At 41.1% G+C, this 17,800-nt stretch overlaps 1 long non-coding RNA gene across 2 annotated transcripts in view; it reads left to right on the plus strand.

The window, feature by feature from the left end:
* LOC309367362 overlaps window positions 1-15,808 on the plus strand; it is a 33,761-nt gene extending 17,953 nt beyond the window's left edge. Inside the window, exon 3 of one of the 2 annotated variants that reach the window (XR_014167088.1) lies at window positions 15,693-15,808. This is a non-coding gene — a long non-coding RNA (uncharacterized lncRNA). Of the gene's footprint in view, window positions 1-421; window positions 510-15,692 lie in introns of those variants that run through there. The other variant, XR_014167089.1, reaches the window with a different exon arrangement.
* The last annotated feature ends 1,992 nt before the right edge of the window (window positions 15,809-17,800 follow it).

The raw sequence follows: 17,800 nt of genomic DNA on the forward strand, positions 1-17,800 counted from the left end.
ACCTGAATGATTGAACTTCCATTTTGGATATGCTTGTCTTACACCTTTGTTGTTACATTTTAGTCAACCGAGTCAATCTTGTGCTCTCATGCTTTTAAAGGAATTTGAGAGCCTTTTCATTGTCTTTTTTTCCTCCTGCTTTTATCTTTTTTATATGGGTTTTTACCTGCTCACTCTGCTGTTTTACTGCCTTTTTTATTGTGTTCTGTTCTATTGCAGTGTTTTATACGCAAGCCACACTGATACTGTTTCAGTGAAAGGTGTGGTACAATCCAATAAACAAATAGATACATAATGAATGCAATAATATTGCTGAGGGCAAATGTTGCTGAGTGAGAACAAAGCTTCCGAGGATGGTCACATGGCCCCTAAATAAACCTAGTGGTCTAACCAATCTCCGTGTTTTATCTTGTCTAAGCAGGCAATGTGCCTGGAAATTGAAGAGAAAGGAGAGTGCAGCTATAGCTAAAGATCTCCCTCAACCTATGGTTACAGCATGAAACAGCCTTCTCCTGACCTTCTCAAAGTATGTTTCATATTCCCTGGTCAACCTGGTCATGAGGCCCAGTGACTTCTGAAGCCCTCAGGAGCCTAGTTGGATGGGGTGCCAGTCAATTACCTATATACATATGACAGATGACAGTGGGAGGTTCTTCCATGAAGTTTAGCTCAGCTGCTTAGAGCATGGGGCTGATAATGTCAAGGTTGCAGGTTTGATCCCCTGTGGGACAGCTGCATAGTCCTGCATTGCAGGGGGTTGGAGTAGATCCTCAGGGTCCCTTCCAATGTAGAGTTGGAATTCTATGACTCTATGAAATGACTAGTTCATTTATGGAGGAGATACATGGCCAGCCCTTGTAATGTGTGTTTGAATTGGCTGGGAAAGACCAGTATAGCTGGCTAACCCTATTCCTGTGATAATTCACACACACACACACACACACACACTCCCAAGAGCATAAGATCACACCCCAGGGAAGTGCTCACATTTTGCTTTGTGTGTTTGTCTGTAAAGGAAGCCACACTTGCCTGTCCCAATTTGCATTGCCACAACCAGTGTGCGTAGTTCAGCAAGGAACTTGACCACATGCCCCTATTTATAGCATATATTTAAGCATTTTGTCTTATAGCTCTTAGATTGGGAATAAAAAGCAAATGTAAGTGAAACTGGCAACTAGTATTATTATTTTTCGCTGTGGACTGTCTGGATTTTGTCCTTCAAGGAAAGCAAATCCTGCAGTGGAGCCATTTGTTCTACAGTATAATGTGTTTTATAAGCTTTGCTGAAGTAGTGAATAGAAATGAGAGGTTTCAGTTACCCCCTGTAGAGACAATTGCAATCTCATCATCAGCCTGATAACAGTTGATGGTTCTGTGGTCACCTCTCCAGGATTGCGGTTGATACTGATACATTTCTTCTCTGCTGAAAAACTTAACATCCAGCTTTTGTTAAATTTTCCCTTGGCCCAGCTGTGTTGCAGTAGAGGGGATGAAATATATATAGGATAGATGACCTCAAGAGTTATAAAAAATCCCAGGTGAAGAGGATTCTTTGCACGTAAAGGATAAAGGTTTTATCATTTATTTAAAAGAGCTGCAGCCTACCTCTCCAAGAACTGAGGGAACGTCCAGTAAATAAACAGTGAAATGGCATTAGGAACATTAACATGTAGTTTAAAGCAGCAATCCTATGTAAACAACAATAATAAAAAACTGCACTTTGTAGCAGCAGTATGCAAAACCAGCCACTCAGTGGCATAAACTTTTCAGAAAAGATAAGTTGCATATCTCTGAAAACAGATAAATCCAGGTTTGGTTTGGTTTAATTTCAAAATGGTCATTTTTAAAAAGTGGAAAATGGCAATACAATGAGCAAATAATATAGCCGATACAGCAATGATGGGGTTGTTATAATTGCCTAGGTAGGCAGGAGTGAAGGAATTATAATATGCTAAGCACTAGATAAATGAGTAGGGTTGACTGGGAGAGGGTACAGCTATAGATAAAATGCAAATCCTAACATTGTGGCCAAAATTGGGAGCCAGGAGAAGGAAGTGACACTGTTTAAGTGACTATTCTAACTGAAGACTAATAGAATAAGTAACTAAGATAGGAACAAGAGACAACAAACCTTTTTTGAAAAATGGAGATAGGACTGGGATATATTAGGAAGGGTGAAAGAGGATTGAGATAAATCAAATAGAGGGTTAAGGATGCTGAGGTGGGGGAAGAACCAGGGTTATTCACACCTCTCTCTCTCTCTCTCTCTCTCATTCCCCTCTCTCTCCCCTTTCTTTGTATTGATTTTTTCTTCTCACCATGAGGGGGAAAGGAGCAGGGAGTCTGAAAAGTTTAAAAATTCAAGTTATGCGAAAGTCACATTCTGTCAGGTGCTGTAAAAACTGACAGATATCAATGTGAAAAAAAGTAAATAAAGTTGTCCACTTGATGCTGATGGTCAATTCCTGCCTCTCCTCTCGAGGAAAGGGTGAGCCTATTTGGAGCTTCTTGTTGTGGGAAGAAAACAGAGAGAAGGGTTTTTTGGCTATGTTGCAGGGTGTGTGTGTGTGTTTGTGTAAGAAAAACCAGGGTTGTTCACCTCCTCTCTTTTTGCTGACCATGAAAGGGAAAAATAGGGAGAAGTACTAGGACCCCTTCGCCTCCTCTTTGCTTGATTTTCTTTGATAAGAGAAAAAGAGAAGGAGTTGATCCATTTGCTGCTGTGTTTATTTTGCTGCCTATGCTTGCTCTGGCGTTGGCTGTCGTATTAACTCCTTCTCTTTGCAGGGAAGACTAAATGTGGGCAGTTGCACATTGTGGGAAGACAGAACAAGGAGAGGAGAGGAGAGGAGAGGAGAGGAGAGGAGAGGAGAGGAGAGGGAGGGTGATTGTCACCCTTTTATGTATTTATTTTGAGGATGTGAGGAGTGGAGAAAGCACCAGAGTTGTTCTTTTCCTTTTTGCTTTGCCCATGGAAGGGCTTTTGAGGAATTGAGGTGGGAGATGCCTATGAATGGACTTTTTGAAAATGGAAGGGGGAGAGAGAAGAAGCCCCAGGGCCTATTCACTTCCGAGTTGTTTTGGTAGCCTTGTGAAGGAGGCAATTGGGAGTTAATCCGGCCATGGATGAAAAGTTGGGAAAAGCTTTTGAGAATGTGTGTGTTTTGGGATGGGGAAAGAAGTATGGAAAGAAGTGTATTTCGTGTGGAGCAATCAACAGACAGCTTGCTGAGGCACTTCTTGAATATATATATGTAGTTGCAGACTTTTTAAAATGCAAGAATGGAGGAAGAAGAAGCTGCTTGAGATGGGATCAGCTGAATATTGAGATAGGTGGGTAAGCAGTGCCAACCCTTTATTGTTCCTGTGCTTGCTCCACGACATGGTTCATGGATAGATCTCAAGTTATTGAGAATAGGAGTAGGAGAAGCACAGTGCAGACACATAATTATCATTACAAACATCAACATTAATATTACAAATGATAGTATGGGGAAAGAAATCACCTACTGCCCAACACATAGCTGTCAACGTTTCCCTTTTTTAAAGGGAAATTCCCTTATTCCGAATAGGATTCCTCGCAAGAAAAGGGAAAACTTGACAGCTATGGCCCAACGGTTCAAGCATTCCATTGCGTGAGCCTGTGCCTGAAGTCTGAAGTGTTGCAGCTCAGTGGGAACTAGCTCTTAGTATCATGATGTTTCTTGGTGTATTGTCCTGTCCTATATATTGCAATAACTTTGTAAACTACAATGGTTTTCTCTTCTGTCTGTGACTCAGAAGGTTATAAATATGAAACAGTCATGATGGATAGGCTCTCAGTGCATATTATATATTCTGCAGACGCTGAAAAAGAAGCGAGAGAAAATGTCTCTTGTATGTGCAGTCAGACTTGTGAATCTTGCATATACTTCCTATTGTCTACAATTCCCTTAAAATGCTCTCTATTTGCCTGGAGGTTTGGGGATATCACAGGTGGTTTTGTTGCTCTGACCAATGCTTGTAGCAATCATTTTTATGTTGTTTCTCTTGATTTCATTACAAATAATTGCCCAAAAAACAGCATTTTACTATTTTAAAAAAATCAATGTTATGGCTGATTTTCTTTTAAAAAATGCAGCCCTTTGTAGCTGTTAAGTTTAAGTACTATCCCTAATCAGCCACAATGTCCACATGACAGTTGCAAGTCATATTCTGAGGTTTGGAAGTTCCTTCTTGACTTTTAATCCTTTCGGGAAATGATTTAAATTTCAATTATGATTTAATTACATTTGAGGAGAGCCATAGCTCAGTGGTCAAACACATGGTTTGCATGCAGAACATTCCAGGTTCAGCCCCAGTTGAAAGGGTCAGATAGCAGATAATGTGAAAGAACTCTTTCAGTTAGGGTAAACAATCCTAGGGAAACTGGACAAATGTTCAGACCTGGTATAAGTTCGATGCTGTAGCCACTACAGTTTCCACAGCAATGAGATGCATGTTTGAACTGTCAAAGACAGAAGCTGATGGTGGGATGGTGATGCTCACCTGACCTCCGGTTGCATCACGGCAGCTTCCTGGAAAGTAAAATGGGAGAGGCGAGGAGGAGGCAAGGTCAGTTCAGTTTCAACACAATCTCAGCGATGGCAAAATCTTTCTTAGTTTTTGACTAAAGGAATGCCAGTCCTTGAATAATTTCACTCAGGAACTCAGGCTGTCTGAGAACAAAAACCAACACTGTAACTGATGGGATTCCAAGGTACCCTCTCATTCCACACTAGTAAAGACCACTGCTTCAGAGCCTGGCCTTTTCACTTTGCTCCCTGAGGCTTCCTAGGAGCTGATGAAGTGGCCTGGAGAAGTTGCTGAGTGTCTCAATGGATGACCAGTTCTTGGCATTCTCTGCCGTTCTTCTGCATTACAGCACAGTTGAAACAAATAGCAAAATAAAAACCACCGATAAATATCATGTGCCCTTAAAAAACAAAACAAAAAAGCAAATTCAGTTGGTCATGTTGATGTGCATTCTAGAAGTTAAGCGTTACTAATCATAAGAGTCTTGTCTCTCTTCCAAATTTCTCATGGGAAGGATACAGTGTGCATGCTTGGCTTCAGCAACGTCCCAGTTCAGTTCTTGCCATCTCTTTTTTTTTTAATATTTTTATTAGTTTTTACACATATTAATGACAATACAAAACAAACACAAACATCAAAAACAGACAACAAAAATTGACTTCCCCATGCCTTCCCTTTGCCACATCCTTATTTTACCATTTTTTCGAGCAACTCATCAATCAGTCTTTAGTTAAGTCCCTTTTGAATTTCCTTAAAGTTTAAGATTTACAGCTGTAGTTCTTTGTTTCCTACCCCTTAACATCTTATCAATCCACAATTTTACAGTAATTTTTTAGATATGTTTTAAATTTCCCCCAGTCCTCCTCCACTGTCTCTTTCCTCTGGTCACGGATTCTGCCGGTCATCTCTGCCAGTCCCATATATTCCATCACCTTCGATTGCCATTCTTCCAGAGTAGGTAATTCTTGCATCTTCCAATACTTTGCCAACAGGATTCTTGCTGCTGTAGTTGCATACATAAAAAATGTCTTATCCTTCTTTGATACCAATTGGCCGACCATGCCCAAGAGAAAAGCCTCCGGTTTCTTTACAAATGTCCACTTAAGGACTTTCTTAATTTCATTATAGATCATTTCCCAGTAGGTAGATCATTTCCCAGTAGGCAGTTCTTGCCATCTCTGGCTGAAAGAGCTGGGAAATATTCTCTGCCTCAAATGTTGGATAGCTGTTGCCAGTGGGGAGTAACAGTCTCAGGACACATACCTGGGAATGCCTTCGGCCAACAACATTGGAGAGAGATGGTGCCAGTTAGAGGAAACAAGCTCTCACTATAAGACAACTCTGTATGTTGTCTTATAGAAAGGTTTCCAGTAAACATCTAGAATATCAGCACCACCCTGCTATGTGTTTGAAAACAGTGATAGATTTTTATTTTATTTTTGCAGTATAAATAATTTCTGTTTACAATGTTGCAAAAAAAACAACAACAAATATCCTGTATTGGAACCAGAAAGTTCAATACAAAAACACTAAGAAAGAATGTATTGGAATTGATATAAGTTATTTTCTGTAAACATTATTGCTTCTCTAAATTTCTTTGCTTTCATTGGAATCAACTATAAACTATTTATAGTTATTCCAATCCCATGTTATGTGTGAGATATATCCATAGGGCATGATTCTGACGCTGGAGATGTTTTGGATGAATGCCAGCTTGAATTCTGTACAAAGTTATGCCTAATTTGAAACAAATGATAAAAATAATAATTCTTTTTCGCATTTCTTACTGCTTCATATCATGTAACTCGTTGATCTCCTCTTCAGCTAATGGGGTGGACCAAAAGCTCAGTTGCCAAAGACACAACCATCATTTTTGTTTTTTAACTTTGTGTTGTTGTTTTTTTAAAAAGAGAGAGCCAAAGAAAGGGAGAAAGAAGGGTAAAGAAGGAAGAGAGCAAGGAAGAAGGAACTGAAGCAAGAATGGAAGTGTGTGCGCACATGTGTGTGTGTGTGTGTGTGTGAGAGAGAGAGAGAGAGAGAGAGAGAGAGAGAGAGAGAGAGAGAGAGAGCTAGATACTTAAAACAATAAAAATTAGGGTCCACACTGTGGTGCACCCAAACCTGTGCAATCCTCCCCACTGGTAGGTCCCTGTGCTCAGGCTGGGCTGGGTACAATGGACAGCAGTTGGGCTGTCTGATAACTGGATCTTCACCCCATGCCAAGTCTTTGTATTATCAACCAGGGATGCGGGTGGTGCTGTGGTCTAAACCACTTAGCCTCTTGGGCTTGCCAATCAGAGGGTTGGCAATTTGAATCCCTGCGATGGGTGAGCTCCCGTTGCTCTGTCCCAGCTCCTGCCAACCTACCTGTTTGAAAACATGCTAGTGCAAATAGATAAATAGGTACTGCTGCGGAGGGAAGGTAAATGGTGTTTCTGTTATGGTGTTCTGATGCACCAGAAATGGTTTAGTCATGCTGGCCACACGACCCGGAAAGCCTTCTGTGGACAAATGCCAGCTCCCTTGGCCTGAAAAGTGAGATGAGCGCCACAACCGCATAGTTACCTTTGACTGGACTTAACCATCCAGGGGTCCTTTACCTTTACTTTTACTATCAACTAGTGAAGTTGTGGCCAAGTTTTAAACTCAGTTAAGCCTCTGTACTATTATTGTTCCCAAACACAAACTCTGACTACATGTGGGCACACAAAGAGAAGTATAATTTTTAAAAATTATAGATTGTTATATGTTTGAAAGAATTTAATTTTAATTTTTAAAAAATTAAAATCAACTTCATTTGAATTGGGGGAGTTGCTCTGAAGCCCACTGATGTAACTCACAGAAATTCGATCTTATTCAATGACAATGTTCAGACAGAAACCTTTATTTGTCTTTTGCAGGCATACATCTTTTCCTGACATACATTAATATCACAATAGATTCCAAGGGAAAGGGGCTAATGTCTAACATTCCTTCTGGACCAACTTTAGTTATGGTTGACATTTCAGAGTAAATAAAATATGAAAAGGAGCATGAAAGGTGCAAATTAGAATCTGCAATAGCTCCAGCAAGCAGTATATTTTCCCACGTTATTATTCTACATGAAAATCTCTTGAGGACAAGAGAATGAGCTTTGTAATTACACAAAATATATGCATTTTACAATTGCTTAATATGGCATGATACTTTAAAATGATAGCTCCTTGTGTGAACACTTTATAGCGAGGAACTACCTAATTAGAAATTAGGGCAGTAAATCAAAAAGTTTATTCAATCTGCTGGAACCCCATGCATGAATAAATTATGCAAAAAAATTAAGTAGAGCAGAAATATTATAAGGTCTGAAACTGATCCATGTGAGACCTATAATTTACAACTAAATTTTCTTTTATCAGTGCTTAATAATTTTGTGGACTCCTGATGGGGAAGGAAACTTTAAAGCAATTCTTTGAACTTTGTATGAGGGAAAGGATGGGGAGTTGAGCCATTTTGGGGGTAGCTTTTTTATCCCCATCTCCTTCACCAACTTACAGATCCTACTATACTTTGGGCTTTTAGACATGGATTCATAGAAGTCTGCAGAATTGTCTTTCTTCTCGTGAATTTATTCAGCAAACAGCCATTTCTTCTGAGAGTCTCATCGGGGGAGCTTGCCTGCCTCCCACCCTGGAAAGCAAGTTGACTCCTACAAAGAAGAAATGCCAGTCAGACACGGCAGGAGGGATAGAGTTTCAACTTGAGGAATCAAACATTTATTTTCTCATAAATTTAATTCAAGGCTCTGCATGATGAGCTCTGTCTTGTAAGATATACACTAGCTCAAAGATTGCCAGTACCAAGGATTTATGAGAACTAGACTAATAGGATAGTTTGGAATACTATTAATAAAACAACTTGCAGTAGGTTAGGCCAATGGTCTCTGTCAGCCATTATGTTCTTGGAGGTCTGGACTGGACTTTTCGCTTTTTCTGCATCAGTCTCTTTCAGCAGCAGAAACAAAGGGTGGGCAGGGGGAGGTTGCCCAGTTTAGAAGAGTTTTGTGGCATTGTAACATCCTTGGTGTCTCAGAGTTTCAGCCTATCTACACAATGAAGTTATGCAGGTTTTCATATTTGCTATCCTTCTTCCAAGGAGCTCCAAGTGGCATTCAAAGTACCCCCTTTTGCCATCCTATCTGTACCACCACACTTGTGTGACAGGCCCAAGGTCACATTGTGAACTTCATGGCTGAGTAAGAATATGGCTCCCTGGTCCTAGTCTGGTTCAATACATCCAGGTGCAGAACCTCAGGCCCAGGGGTCAAATGCCAGCCTCCGGGCCTCTCTGTCTAGCCATTGGGAATTTCTGAGGCACATCCAATTCTGTAGACTGTAATTCTCATCATCTCCAGCCAGCTTAGTCAATGGCTAGAGATGATGGGAATCGTAGCCCAATAACATTTGAGGACCCAAGTTTGAAGGACACTGATCAAGGAAGGAAGGAAGGAAAACACACACACACTTCTCTTTTCTTTTAGCAAACAGCACTGCAAGTTTCACCTGAGTGGATTCCTGGTAGTCTGTAGATGGAACTTAGGAGAAGAGGTAACTACAGTATTTGATTCATATACTAATTTAAAGCAGGCAGTTCACGGTGTGAAGTTAATCTTCCAAGGTACAGATTAATTCTAGTTTTGTGACCCACCTGGGAGTACAGGATGACTGCTATCTATATTCTTGGTTGATTTGTAAGAGTCTATTCATATTGATTTGTAACAGACAAAAAACATAGCATAGGAATGTTCACTCTTTTGTCTAAGACAATTACATTTTGAAATAATCTTTTGAGAAAACTGAGAGGCACTCAGCTGAATGCAGCTGAAGGCAATGTTCCATACAAATGAAAAAAGTAACTTACCAATGCTTATGGACCCCGCAGAAGTCAACCACATGAAAAAATTAAAGCACCCTCCACTGCTCCAATCTTTGCTTAATGATTGCTAAAAGGAAAAGAAGCATACCGCACATTACATTAACTCAGTATAAGCAGCCCATATACAAACATTACATCCATATTTTTGGCTCGATGAGACTGTGGTGTCGTGGCATCTGTGAATTACAGCACCATCTTAACTATGTCTTCTCAGAAGCAGGTCTTAGTGAATTAAATGGGGCTTACTCCAAGGTAAGCCAGGTTAGGATTGCAGACAAAATTATTTAAAGGTTTTAATCTTATTTTGGAAGTTAAGTACGTGTGTGTGTGTGTGTGTGTGTGTGTGTGTGTGTAACTTAAACTGATAAATACACAAATTAAAAATAGGAGTCAGGGTGGGGTGGGGGGAACAGGCTAGCTGGTAAGCACCTAGCTAGACCTCATTAGCCTGTAATATAGTGGTGGACTTAACATGATCTCTTTTTGCCTTCAGATACATCAGATTAAAAAACAAGTTTGATGGTTTCTGTGACCAAGGATGAATGTCATTTGTAAATCACACTTGTCATGTCTTACTGATTAATCAAAGTAATACACTGACATGGATAGTGAAATTGGAACTATGGGAAGTAATTCCTCTTCAGAAAGGCACTGAAGGCATGTGCCTGGGATCCAATTAAAGCAGTGAGAAGCAACTACATGCTAAATGTTAAGCAAATGTATAGGAGCTCTTTAGGAGTATATGTCACGATTGTACTGCCACCTCTTCCTCTTTTCAGATTAGCTTTTTACATTAACAGAACCTGGCAATTCCAATATCCTGGAAAGGTACCAATGTGCCCCGCAGCTGCCAAGATAAGCTATTTCCAGAAATGAGACCTTTTAGGACACATTTTGCAAAGTGTTATGCCTTTGTGGTAGATCACATACTCTGTGAACGTCTCATCTCATCTCTATTGCTATTATTTTTCAGTGCCTAGGGAAGATCTTCCTTTCCCAACATGCCTTTTAAGTGAAGATTCTTACCCCAATCTGCAACTAGATTGATTTTGTAGATTGTTTTCATATGTGTGTATTTTTATTGTTGGTGTGTTTATTTTGATATGTTTCATGGGAAGCAATTCATTACTGTGTGTAGGCAAAAACCAAGCTATAGTGCTTTGCACCTATCAGCCTCTTCAAAGGAATTGCTTCATATCCTTCAACCCAGTAGATTAAAAACTGTGAATTCATGGAGAAGGGCCTTTTCTGTTGTGGCACAACTAGGAAAGGCAAGGCAGAGCAAAATATACATTGTTGGTGTGACAAGTACCAAACAAGCTTAGAAGAAAGGATTTTATAGAGCCTGCTGCCTACCTACTGGATCTGGGGATTAGCTGTCCACCTTAAGATAAAGGCACAGGAATTAACCTCACACCCAGTTAAGACACTGATTCATCTAGCTATGTATGGTCCACAATGGTTGGCAGAAGCTGGTTCTGCAACTTAGAGGGCACCCTTGGCCTGTGGAGTCTCATCTGTCTGGCTGGCACAAGCCTCAGAGTTCTGGTGGCACAGGAGACAAGGAAACAAACACTGGAGATCCTAGTTCACCCCATCTCCCCCTGCTGTGGGTGCCACCCCCAGCACATACAAGGACTGGCAGTGGGATCCTCTTTCCCTAAGAAATGCTCATTTGGTTTTCAGTCCAGGAATGGGTGGTTTTCGGAGCTACAAAGCTGTGAGTTTCCCCACTCTACCAGTGGGCAGCTTGTGATGTGCAGTGGCGGAGCGTGGAAATGCTACTTCAGGACACAGGAGGGGTTCTAAACTATGTACTGTTGTGAATCTGGGAGGTGCAAGGCAGCCTAAATTCTGGATCATGCTAGAGCCGGAATTTAATTAAGGTTTGGGGTGGCAAAAGCTAGTCTCGGGTGTGAAATGATAGCTAGACTCCTGTAGATTTAAGTGTGTGTTAGACCTTGCTAATCACTTAATTAAAACCAATTAAGTCAGGACTAGTGTCCTGCATGAGATGTTTAATTAAGCTTGTGCCAAAAACTGTGTTGGATTATCTGGGGGTTAGAATCTAAGGAAATGTAGTGTGTATTCTAAGCATCAGTAATTAGCTCATGTAAAGCTAAGTAGGTTAGGCACATTTCCTGGGTTGTGTATTGGGTGTGGTTATCCTAGCTCAGGGGTCTGCAACCCATGGCTCCGGAGCCGCATGTAGCTCTTTTACACCTTTGCCGCGGCTCCGGGGCGGATACTAGCGAGGGGAGGAGGCGCATTGTGCGCCCCGACACTCCCCACTGTGGCGGGCGCTGTACTGGCTGTGACGTCGCATGGGGGCGGTGCGTGCGTTAGTCATGCACCATCCCGACGTCACCGTCCCGCCTGCTGTCAGATCGTGGCTCCGGAGATATATTTGTTTTAAATGTCGCAATGGTTTTGCGGCTCCCAGGTTTTTTTTCCTTCGGAAACGGGTCCAAGTGTCTCTTTTTGTCTTAAAGGTTGCAGACCCCTGTCCTAGCTGAATCAACAAGTGTTAATGAAGTCAGACAAACTTCTTTGTGAGATGGGGGCCTGGGGGAGATTAAACCTTTAGGTGCTCAAAGCAGCCAAAAGAAATATGTGTTAGAATGTAAATGAATTAAAAGGGAAGAGCAGCGGCCTTGAATTTGCCTATCAACAGTTATTAACCAGGCAACAGGATGAGTGGGCAGAGTGCTTACCTGATCATGGCACAATCCCCACTATGGTGAGCTCAATGGTATTTTGATTTATTATCATTATTTCTAATTCTGCACCTATACATATACATTAGCATATTCAAATTTTATGCAAATATGTGCCCTCTGGGGGCATTTTGTAAGTGGCCATCCCAGTCTGCCTTTCTGAAGCAACAAGGATTAGTCTGCCCCTCATGGCAACTCTGCTGACACTTTCCTCCCAGCTGAGAAAATGGCCGCTCTTTCTCCTTTAAGATGAGAGGCCAGTTGATATTATCTGACCTATAAATAAAGATGCCCAGTGTAGGAATGTACATATGTAGCCAATAAAAATATAGCAGAAGGTAAAGGAGATGGATTTGTAGTCATACTTAACATTATAGTTATCTAGTCCTGCTCCTAGTCTTCAGACATTAGATTAATCTAATGAGACTTGCACACATAAGGACTAATTGAAGATAGGATGTCCATCCATATGTACTAAAGATGTAATTAGGAACACAAAATGCTGTATTGTTATTGTCTCCGTTTCAGGACAGACCCAGTAAAAATGTGTTTTTAACAACAGTTAAAAGTTCTGCTATGGCAGAACTGGATATTTCTATTCCCAGAACTCTGGTAATTTCTAAAGCCCTTCTCTTAGAAACTCACATAAGCTGTTTATGATAGAATTTGACCTTTAATAAACAGCTTTGAAATCCTTCTAATTACCCAATGTGAATGCCAAAGTTGCTCAGATTTGAGCTTTCATATGTAATGGAGTAATCTAATGTTCATAACTGAAAGCCTCAAAGTCTTGCCTAGTCTTGATGGGCTAAGTGTGAAGCATTATTTGCATGGTCCTAGAAACATTCACTATCTCTTCCCTGTCCCTGGTGACTAATTATTCCTCCTGGTTTTCCTAGTCATATATTGTATTTTTATGTTGTGAACCACACTTAAGAGCTAAGCATGAATGGCAGCATCATCATGATATAAAAATTGTGCTATAATAGCTCAGCTCCTGGCAGACAGGTAGATCCACATGTACGTTCTCTGACTTCTTAAATAGTTGTATACATCACATTTCACTAATCTCAAGGTTGTTATTGTTGTTTTTAATAGCGCAGTTTTCTCTCTTTCTTCAACTACATTATCTCAGACTAGCTTAAAGTAGGGATTGAAAACAATTCTTCAGCCCAAGAAACCGTCATGGGCAATCTTCCAGAGGCTACATGCCAGCACCTGTAGCACCACTTTGGTCACATATGGAGAGACCCTCATGTGAGCCCTCATTCTACCACATCCTTTGGGTACCATGTTGTATGGTGGTCACCTCCTCTTTCAGTCTGGTTGTCAGCCAATTGGCAATTAAACCTGCATAGCTGCATAGCTCTGTGTACCTGCTGGCAATATTGTCTTCAGCTGTGCTTAAACCCTTCTACCAAGTGGGGAAATATCTCCTCCTATATCCTCTCATGTTTCATCCTTTCGTGCTGCAACCCCTTACATTTCAATCCCCCCCCCAACAATATCATTGTTGCCTTTAAGAACAAGGTTGTTTGTGAAGCTTTCACATGCCCCTTTCCTTTTAAAAATTCACTTTAGAGAGATCTTTCTGAAACATGGCTGGTGATTTACATCTGCTTCTCGTCGAGGATTGTGGAGTTCAGCTTTATAAATATTTAACTCAAAATAATAACTGGAAATGTACCTGCTGTATTTCTTCATCTTATTAATGGATAATGGGCCTTTTTTTATATATAGGGCTAGCAGAATCATGGCGCAGGCTCTACAACAGTGGGCGGGGGGGGGGAGAGAAAACAATGAAATAGAATCTGGTCATCATTTCTCCTACATAATGTTTGGTATATAATTTGCTACCAAGCATTCATATGACAGAAGACATCTATATTGGATTCAGCCTCCACAGGAAACACTGCAAATTATATATGAAACACAAGTACGTTAAATTAAAAATGTGATGTACAAGATACATATTTGTATCGTGTATGTCACTTTCTTATTTCTCATACTTGCGCTGCATATATAATTTGTCGTGTTTTCTGGAAAGGCTGAATATAATATAGATGTTTTCTGTCATATGAATGCTTGGTAGCAAATTATCTTTGATATATGCTACATTTGTAACATTCAAGATTTGGTATTCCTGTTATGTACTCTGCAGAATGGCGGTCTGCATCATTTAATAGCGGCCCTCTTCCTGGATTGGGGAAGTGGTTCAAAAAAAGAAAAGAAAAGTCCAAAATGGATTTCTCATGTTGTCACTCTCACAATAGAGGATAGTTATTATAGTGTCTATTGAAGTGTCATAGTAGAGAGTAATTATTAAAGTGCCTTCTGAAAAGATTTATCCTCCCTCCCACCCTTGTTTGGGCTGCAATAAAAGGTTTATGTGTATATTTGACTAGATGAACCTTTGATCTGATCTCCTCTTACATCCTTATGCTAAATATTTGGCATGAGAATTGGGAGAGGGAGGTCAAATTGCCCTTATTTGAATCTGTAAGATGCTGGATGCTGTGGAAGTCCTACAGATCTGATCTCAATTCTCTACTCCCTTAGACACCAGTGATGTTGATGATTGCAGCCTGGGAATGACTGCTGAAGTAGCTAGATGTAATACTCTCATGGGACAAGGCTTCCATACCCACAATGCTGATGCTGCCTTTCGTGGTTTCTTGCTCCTGACAGCGGATTCAAGAAAAAGAACCAAATGTTATTTGCAGGCCTCTCCCTGCCACTCCTCAGATGTTCCAATCAACCATAGAATGCCTCTTTTGATGAGGCTTTGGACCTTGGCTCTGTACTGCCATCCTTTCTGAATGTTGTTTTGTGTGTGTGTGTGTGTGTGTATGTGTGTGTAGAAAGCTTCATCTAGTATTTGTGTTGAATCGGGGCTTACATACTTGTCCCCTCATCTCCTATGGGATCCACGGACGCAGAAAATATATTCACATCAGAATTCTCTATGTAAGCTCTACATCTTCTTTCTTCCCTGTGCCTTCTCTGTGCATTGATCTTCCTCTCCCCTTTTCATCTCAAAAAGCACAATATAAAACTAGTGGACACCTTTCAGTGTAAGTGTAACATTTACATGCCCTTTGCATCTCCCTTTATACTGCCTGAATAAATCAAGATAAAGCTATCGATGGTTTATAATGGAGCAATGGATATATTCCCCAAGCAGACAGATCTGTGTCTTAATGCATTCAGTGTAAAATGTCACTTTTAGTCATAGGGTATTGTTACGAAAGCATACTAAACTACAGTCACCCCCCCCCCCATTGTACTAGGAAAGCTAATCTCCATTATGAAACCAACTGAGCCCAAGGTTCACTGAAGGGATTGGGAATGAAGGGATTGGGAATGATGTGTATGTTGTGAAGAAATGTTTCATACCACAAATGCATGAAACATACTTTTGAAGTCCTCGCTGCACCCGCCACACGGCCATACCAAGGTAGGGGATAGTGCTGCTTCTAAAATGAAATAATTCTTGTTTCTTGTTTTCAGGAGGATCACATAGGACAATGATAGTCAGTGTTATCTCCTCCTGGTGTTTTGGACTACAACTTCCCTCATCCCCAGCCAGCCTGGCTAATGGTAGAAGGTGATGGGAGTTGTAGTCCCAACAACTCTTGGAGAGCACCACGTTGACTACACCTGACACAGAATGTCACCAGGTCAGTGCCAAAAGTTTCCTGGTGTAGGAGGATCTCAAGGGATGGCTCAGTCAGTAGAACATGAGACTCTTAATCTCCAGGTTGTGGCTTTGAGCCCCACATTGGGCAAAAGATTATTGCATTGCAGGGGGTTGGACTAGGTTACGCTTGTGGCCCCTTCCAACTCTGTGATTTTCTGATCATTGATCTATGCAGTCATTCTTATTCATGTAACTTTGGTCTCACAACTGTGCTTTGAGTCCTGAAGTGGTATTTGATGTAGTGATGTCTACAAATAACCTCTCAAAATTAGGGATGGGTGAATGTGTCCATCGGTTTCTCTCAGTTTCCAACTTTCCCAGTCTTAATTCAGTTCTCCACATTTGCATCTCAGTTTGCAGTTCTTTTTTTTTTAAGATCCTCATGAAAAAATCACCAATATTTTAGTGCAAGCCACTGTGTCTCAGCAATATAGGGTCAGTAATGCCACCTTACCTTACAGGGTTGCCATATGGATTAATAAGGTGAGATATGCAGAGTGAACACTCTCAAGTTGCAATCTAGATGCCAAGCATAATTCTTTATTATGTTCAGACACGTGATTTAGGGGATCAGGTAGCAACTCTGAGGTTAATTCTGATTGCAGGCATAAGACACATCTAATTTTACTGCTTGGGCTACCTGACACTGGTAATGTAGCATGTGATAAACTGCATATAAATCAAAAGATTGCAACTTTGCACCGTGTAAATTTGCTGAGATCCCTCCCCCACTCACTATTTTAGTATTTCAAAGAGTTTTCAATGAGAGGTCATTGCTTGCAATGCCATTTACAATGAAACATTTATATTGTAAACCACTCTGTGATCCTTGGATGAAGGGAGGTATAGAAGCAGCAGCAGCAGCTTCAACCTAGCCCCTCAGGAGTCTTTCTTGTGCATTTCCCAAAAGAATTACAATGTCACACTTGAGCAAAACTAAATGTGAATACATTGCAGATACGCCTCCTTAAGTGACTTGAGGATTAATTGCCTGATCCATAAGTTCATTTTATCAGAATAGGTGGACTGAAACTGGTTGAGTCCTGCTGAGTTCAAGGGGGTTAAAATACCTGAGGCTGAGATATTTAATACACTAACTCTGTGGCAATTCATTACAGTCAGCAAGAATATTATGAAACTGCTCTAGAAAGAGTGATTTGAAGGTTGCAGCCCTAGGCAGATTAGCTGCAGGTGTCTTCCACCCCACTCCTTTTTCCACTTTTTTGGCAGTGGATGACAGAAACTATAAGAAAAATCTGCCAGCAGTGTTACCTGACCTAGAGAATAGGATAAGTTGCCTGAGTCACAGCATGGCAGGAGTGTGTGCAAAAATTGCACTTGACTTGCCAGCCATGGAACTGGAAAGAAACAGGAAGGTGCAGCTGTGGCATTTCTGCTTAGAAGCGTCATGATATGAACGAGAGTGGCAAATTTTGTTCATTGAACATTGACAAAGTGAAAGTTGGTTTTTCAAGGTGAGTGAAAACACCAGAAAAATGCTGTCTCTATTCATGGCTGTTGAAGGAACACGGGTGGCGCTGTGGTCTAAACCACAGAGCCTAGGGCTTGCCGATCAGAAGGTCGGTGGTTCGAATCCCCGCAACGGGGTGAGCTCCCATTGCTCGGTCCCAGCTCCTGCCAACCTAGCAGTTCGAAAGCACATCAAAGTGCAAGTAGATAAATAGGTACCGCTTCGGCAGGAAGGTAAATGGTGTCTCCGTGCATTGCTCTGGTTCACCGGAAGTAGCTTAGTCATGCTGGCCACATGACCCGGAAGCTGTACTCCAGCTCCCTCGGCCAGTAAAGCGAGATGAGCGCTGCAACCCCAGAGTCATCTGCGACCGGATCTAACGGTCAGGGGTCCCTTTACCTATTCATGGCTGTTATCAACTCTGTGCAACATCTAATCCCCCTTTCT

Source organism: Podarcis melisellensis, assembly GCF_964234715.1.
Source record: "Podarcis melisellensis genome assembly, chromosome: 3".
Taxonomy (NCBI): Eukaryota; Metazoa; Chordata; class Lepidosauria; order Squamata; family Lacertidae; genus Podarcis; species Podarcis melisellensis.